This window comes from Macaca fascicularis, chromosome 6 (genome assembly GCF_037993035.2).
Source record: "Macaca fascicularis isolate 582-1 chromosome 6, T2T-MFA8v1.1".
Lineage (NCBI taxonomy): Eukaryota > Metazoa > Chordata > Mammalia > Primates > Cercopithecidae > Macaca > Macaca fascicularis.
In genome coordinates, this window is record NC_088380.1 from 109,618,653 (window position 1) to 109,626,363 (window position 7,711).

The window sequence follows — 7,711 nt, forward strand, 5'->3', positions numbered from 1 at the left end:
TGCAGTAGTTCATCCCTGTAATTCCAGCACTTTGGGAGGCTGAGATGGGAGGATCACTTGATGTCAGGAGTTCAAGACCAGCCTGGCCAACATGGTGAAACCCTGTCTCTACTAAAAATACAAAGCGTAGCCAGGTGTGGTGGCAGGCACCTGTAATCCCAGCCACTTGGGAGGCTGAGACAGGAGAAGTGCTTGAACCTGGGAGGCAGAGGTTGCAGTGAGCCGAGATCATGCCACTGCACTCCAAACTTGGCGACAGAGTGAGACTTTGTCTCTAAAATAAATAAATTAATGTTAAAACAGTCCAGTAAATCAACTGCTGGCCCTTTATTTGTATGGAGACATTGTTTTTAGCTGCAACACAAATTGTTTTGCTGAGTTCTACAAAAAGCCGTGGGAAGTTAGCAAAGTATGTATTACTGTTCTTACTTGACAGATAAGAGTCAGCACCCAGAGAGGAAACACGGTAAGTCAGTGACAAAACTAGAAAAAGAATTCAACTTGCCCAACCTCTATACATTTCTCTCTCAGGTTTATTACTTTATGTTTAACTTTCAAACCTTGCTACATGGCTATAGTTCTTAGGGATTTTTGTAGTTCATGATACAAATAACTGAAGATGTATTTTCCAAATTAGAAGCAGTATTTAGTTAGTACACAAAAATTCAAGTAACTTGACTGGATACCAAGAGTCTTCATTCAAGAAATACAGTTCAGTTTTGTTTTTTATTTAATCAGCTTACATCTTAACTCTTTCTTTTCTTTCTTTTTTTTTTTTTTTTTTGAATTATACTTAAGTTTCTGGGAGGCTGAGGTGGGTGGATCACGAGGTCAGGAGATCAAAACCATCCTGGCTAACACTGTGAAACCCCATCCCTACCAAAAAATACAAAACATCAGCCACAGGTGTGGTGGCGGGTGCCTGTAGTCCCAGCTAGTCAGGAGGCTGAGGCAGGAGAATGGCGTGAACACAGGGGGCGGAGCTTGCAGTGAGCCGAGATCGCACCACTGCGCTCCAGCCTGGGCGACAGAGTGAGACTCAGTATTAAAAAAAAAAAAAAATTAAGTTCTAGGATACATGCGCAGAACATGTAGGTTTGTTACATAGGTATACATGTGCCATGGTGGTTTGCTGCACCCATCAAACCATCACCTACATTAGGTATTTTTCCTAATGCTATCCCTCCCCTAGCCCCCAACCTCCCAAGAGTACCTGGTGTGTGGTGTTCCCCTCCCTGTGTCCATGTGTTCTCATTATTCAACTCCCACTTATGAGTGAGAAAATGCAGTGTTTGGTTTTCTGTTCTTGTGTTAGTTTGCTGAGAATGATGGTTTCCAGCTTCATCCATGTCCCTGCAAAGGACAGGAACTCATCCTGTTTTTATGGCTGCATAGTATTCCATGGTGTATATGTGCCACATTTTCTTTATCCAGTCTATCATTGATGGGCATTTAGGTTGGCTCCAAGCCTTTGCTGTTGTGAATAGTGCTGCAATAAACATATGTGTCTATGTGTGTTTTTAGACACATCTTTGTTTAGTAGAATAATTTATATTCCTTTGGGTGTATACCCAGTAATGGTATTGCTGGGTCAAATGGTATTTCTGGTTCTAGATCCTTGAGGAATCACCACAGTGTCTTCCACAATGGTTGAACTAATTTACACTCCCACCAACAGTGTAAAAGAATTCCTATTTCTCCACATTCTCTCCAGTATCTGTTGTTTCCTGACTTTCTAATGATGGCCATTCTAACTGGTGTGAGATGGTATCTCATTGTGGTTTTGATTTGCATTTCTCTAATGACTAGTGATGATGAGCTTTTTTTCATGTTTGTTGGCTGCATAAATGTCTTCTTTTGAGAATGGGCTGTTCATATCCTTTGCCCACTTTTTGATGGGGTCGTTTTTTTTCTTGTAAATTTAAGTTCCTTGTAGATTCTGGATATAACCCTTTGTCAGATGAATAGATTGCAAAAATTTTCTCCCATTCTGTAGGTTGCTGTTCACTCTGATGATAGTTTCTATTGCTGTGCAGAAGCTCTTTAGTTTAATTAGATCCCATTTGTCAATTTTGGCTTTTGTTGCCATTGCTTTTCGTGTTTTAGTCATGAAGTCTTTGCCCATCCCTATGTCCTGTATGGTATTGCCTACGTTTTCTTTTAGGGTTTTTATGGTTTTAGGTCTTACATTTAAATCTTTAATTCATCTTAATTTTTGTATAAGGTGTAAGGAAGCGGTCCAGTTTCAGTTTTGTGCATATGGCTAGCCAGTTAACTCTTTAGATGTAGTGTGGTAATGGGAAAAGAACCGAATGAGAATCTGGGTGTCTTGTCTGTCTTATCCCTTTTCTCTACTGGTACATAACCCTGGGCAAATCACTTACCCAGGCTGGAGTGCAGTGGCACGATCTCGGCTCACTGCAAGCTCCACCTCCCAGGTTGACATCATTCTCCTACCTCAGCGTACCGAGTAGCTGGGACTACAGGCACCCGCCACCACACCCGGCTAATTTTTTTTTTTTTTTTTTGTATTTTTTTTTAGTAGAGATGGGGTTTCACCATGTTAGCCAGGATGGTCTCGATCTCCTGACCTCGTGATCCGCCCAACCTCGGCCTCCCAAAGTGCTGGGATTACAGGCGTGAGCCACTGTGCCCAACCCACTTACCCTCCTTTAACCTTAGTTGCCTCCTTGGTAAAACTGGGAATAACATCTGCTTTTCATGCTTTGCCAGGTGTGTGTGTGTGTGTGTGTGTGTGTGTGTGTGTGTGTGTGTGTGAGAGAGATAAGCAACAATAAGATAATATATGAGAGAGTGCTTGGCAAATTGCAAAGCACATCACAAAGGTAAAATACCATTATTTCCTCAATACTGTGGAACAGGTGAAAGGATACCACTTAGGCTAATTCAAGGAAGAAAGTGAAAGGCCATTTATGAAATTTCAACCTTAGCTGCTGTTATCATTTATTTGCTCCAACAATACAAGTTGACTATTAGTAAAAATTGCCACTATGAAAGCAACTCAAGGGTGGCAGTTTACAATAGGCTAGGTGTCTCTTTCTGATGTACAAAGTTACATCAGTTATAGCAAGGTGAAATTTCAAGGTTTAAGGATGAGAGTAGAGTGCAAACCGTAGGATTAAATCCAAGTTCACTATTATTTAGTAGTTTACAAGTAGTTTAGTTGTTTTCAGACTTTGGCTGGCTGCTGGGTTTTCAAATTTTCTTACCAAAGGAAGTCAGTTTTTGGAAAGAGAAATAATTTGGCAAATGTGTGTAGGGGAGTTGTGGTGCTGGGCAGGTGGGTATGTATATTTAGGCACTCATGCAAGCAAGAACTAAATGTTTAGAGGAAAACTGAATTGTTCAAAATTGTTTTGGACTTTTCATCACAAGCAGTTACTCAAGGAAGATTAATGGAGCCAAGAATACAATGTACTACCAATATGAAATAATTATCTAAAAGACTTGACTGAAATATGCTGTAATAGAGATTCTTGGATTTTTTCTGTTTCATTCTAGTGGGGAGGAGGTGAGCAGAATCTGTCGAATTAATATGCATCTATATGAGGGATTATATTTGAGGTTGTCCAAATGTCCTAGTGCTTTTGTTGCACTAAAGAAGATGTAAATGACCCTTATCCATTTCTACCCATTCTGGTCAGCTCTTGATATTCCTTTACTATATAGTTCTGAAATAAAGAATTTGGATGAATAAAAAGAGGTGAATAAACGAATAGAAAAGAGGGAGAAAACAGAAAGAGAATTGATTTGTCAGAAAATTACCATAGAAAATAATTATTCTTTCCATTTGCAAGATAATTTATTTTCAAATACATTTAAAGACTCTCTAGTATATCATTGGTTTGCATGTGGCCCTTTAAGAAAATATGCCTCTATATGGGATATTGGCCAAGTGATTGAGTGATGATGTTGAGAAGTCCCTTAATCATAAAGCAGGTTTTTCAAATGATCTTTCTGCAGCAGAATACCCCAGTGCTGTGCTGCTTACTGATAAGAAAAGTAGACTTAACTTGTTCAGTTTTCTTATAACCATTGTTTATGGTTAAACTGACTTGAGAAATAAATGTGTATCAAACATATATTTTTGATAGTGGATTGCACTGTATGTCTCAAAGTTTAGAAATGGTTCTTACTTTTACAGCATTTATAGTGTATCATGTCCTTTAACTTAGAACTAAAGAACAAAGGCATATATTCTCTGTTATTTTAAGACTACTTTCTGGCTCTAATTTTTGCTAAATTCACACCTGAAATACTGCTTGCCCACAGGTAGTGTTGGTAGCACCCAGGCCTTTTGAATGGTTGATAATAAGCTGATCTTTTAGAAAGTTATTAATGTAGGTCCTCTTAGTGTTAGTAGCAATTACTGGGGGGGAAAAGTTGAGTGATCGATGGAATCAAGGAATAAGCCTAGATTTAACAAAGTTAAAATGCTTCATTAATACAGGAGTCCTCACAGCCTTGAAAAATGATGTCTGTGATTCTTTTAATGGCAAATTTAATGGGCAATATTTTCCTCCACCAACAAATTATTTGACCATGAAATCCTTTTTTCACGAAGGTATCTCTTGGGAAAGAAAGTTAATTTAGAAATTGATATTAGCATGGACATTAAGAAAGCCTTTAAAATAGGTTGACTCTGCATTAGAATCAGACATGGTTCCAATCTGGGCTCTGCTACTTATTAGCTATGTGCCTGGACAGGTTGCAAACACCCTTCTGAGCCTCAATTTCCTCAGCTGTAAAATGAGAACAGGAATACTTCAGATTATGTTTTGAAGATTAGAAGAAAGTGAGAAATGGCCATGTAAATTGCAAGGTATTTTAACTTTAAAGATATAAACTATTATGAAAATAATTGGTATAGCATTAAAAGTTGATCTCACTAAGAATGTTTGCCCTACTCATTTTTTTCAAATATGCTTTGACATTACATTAATGATCTGTAGTAATCATGTTTCCTGATGTTGTAAAGGGGAGTTGTTCTATTTGAAAACTTTCAAATACAGAAATATTAATTTTAGGAGAAATAACTGTAACATAATAAGGCAAATGGCTCTCCCCTGCCCCTCCCAGTCTGTAACACATTTTCCTCCTTTGCCTCCGCTGACCTTCAGACTCCTGCACAGACTGCGTGCAGCCCCCTCCAAGCCCTGCAATCCCTGAGCTGGAGATGCCCCTTGAGTGGGTCCAAGTCACAGGGGTGGGGGGCCCACGCGCCAGGAGGAAGCCACCGGTCTGTGGCCTGCGTGGAGGAGGTACCCAACATGGCTAGTGGAGCATGAGCGCCCCAGATGGCAGATTGGAGGCTTTCAGAGTGCTTCCTCCTCTTGGAATTAGCAAAATAGTGCATAAAGATCAATTCTGTAAGCTTTGATTGAGGAAGGAAAGCGGCAGTTCACTGGAATAGCAAAGGATACCCCAGACCCTGTGGAGAAGGTGGGTAAGCAGTCCCCACGACGGCGTTCTGCTGATAATGTGTGAAGCCCTAGTATGTGAGAGGAACAGCCAATCTCCCCCTGCGTTTCACCTTTCCGCTAGTAATCTGCGCAGCCCAGGCAAGTGACAGCACCCTGTTTGCCAAGCCCGGGAGCTAGCTTGGGGAGAGGCTGAGATACTGAGAGGGAAAGACACTGGGAAAAGCTGCAGGCATTTTTCCAGACCTGGGACTGAGAGGCGGACATTTTTTTTTGTTTTGTTTTGTTTAAGACGGAGTTTTGCTCTTGTTGTCCAGGCTGGAGTGCAATGGCGCGATCTCAGCTCACTGCAACCTCCGCCTCCCTGGTTCAAGCGATCCTCTCGCCTCAGCCTACCCAGTAGCTGGGATTACAGGCGCCCGCCACCACGCCCAGCTAATTATTGTATTTTTAGTAGAGACGGGGTTTCACCATGCTGGCCAGGCTAGTCTCAAACTCCTAACCTTAGGTGATCCGCCTGCCTTGGCCTCCCAAAGTGCTGGGATTACAGGCGTGAGCCATCACCTCCGGCCTAGGACACCTTTTTAAATCTGGGCTCATACAAAGTCAGTCATTGTTTGGTAACCTGGCAATGGTAGCCACAGCAGGCCTTTTAGTCTTGGGCCAGAGATTGGAGCATTTGCTTTGGAACGAGGAAAATGTTCCCATAGCCAGAAATGAGCAGTGAGTTTGGAGAGTGCCCTAGCAGTAGGTGCTGAAACTGGGCTCTCTCTCATCCCAAGACTGGAGTGGGAGGAGAATTGCAGAAGCCTACTGCGTTTCTCCTGAGCAGCATGACTTGCAGCCAGAGACACCTTTGCAACCTGGAGCAGGTCTGTGTGGGTCATTGATGGGTGCCTCAGACTGCTTCCTTGGTCAACTGAGGGAGAGTGCTTCACCAGATGCAAGGAGTAGAAGGGAGGTGGACCCCACTCACCTAGAGATCTAACCCTCCATATGAACTGCCACTAAGGAAAGGGGGAGTGCGGTCTGCCAAAGTCCCCTTGGGGTCAAAGGAATTATAAGTGCTGTGACAGCCACTAAAGAGCACAACACCAAAGCCTGGGAACAGACTTGGAGATGGGGGTCATCTCTCACCCCCAGACAGCCTCCCCAGTGTACTTTCGTGGACATAGCAGGGCCTCTTCCTGCTGGGGCCCAGGGAGTGTAGGGTGAAAGAGGTGCCTCTCAGGCTTTTCCAGGGGCTCCACTCCCGCTGAAGACTAGCGGAATGGGGAAGAGTTGGGAGGGCATTTGTGCTTTTCTGTTGCCTCCACCCCTGCTGAAGGCTAGCATAAGCAGAGTAGGAGCCTCCTGCCAGCTCATCTCTTACTCTTAAGCACCATCTACTGGACTGCAGCCTAAATTACACCATCAAATAAGAATACATTATTACACCAAGCAAGTCTGAGAAACCCACCATATGAAGCTATCTGCAACCAAGGAACTCTACAAAGCCCTGGTCCCATAACAGCATCCAGAAACAAAGCTAATCGATCTGTTGAAACAAGTTAATACGGCCGGAGAAGGACTCTATACTTCTACAGTTTAGTCCTTGTGGATGAACTGTAATCTAACTTAATAGGTAGACAAGATTGACAACCTAACTTAGCAGTATGCACCTATAACAATAGCTGAGTCTTGGCCAATCCCAGCAGCCATACTTCAACCACTCATACACCGCCAAGTGTTTAAACTATGTTCAATTAAGGCAAATGCCAATCAATCCAGTTATTTCTGTAACTCACGTCCAATTTCTGTATGTCACTTTCCTTTCCTTGTCTATAAATTTGTTCTGCCCATGAGGCATCCCTGGAGTCTCACTGAATCTGCTGTCTTTCTGGAGGCTGCCAAATTCGTGAATCAGTTTTTGTTTGTTTGTTTGTTTTTTCTTGCTCAGTTAAACTCTGCTAAATTTAATTTGTCTGAAGTTTTAACAGATCATACACAACATCCACTACAGTCATAACCTCAAGGCAAAAAAGGAATAAAATATCAAAAAGCTCCATCTAAATTATAGACAATTCAAAAAAAGAAGTGTCAGCTCCCTCAGATGAAAAGGAACCAGCATAAGAACTCCAGAAGTACAAAAAACCAGAGTGTTTCATCACCTTCAAAGATCACACTAGCTCCCTAGCAATGGGTCCTAACATTAAATGTCTGCAGTGACAGAAAAATAATTCAGAATATTGATGACAAAAAAACTAAAAGAGATACAAGAGAAAGTTGAA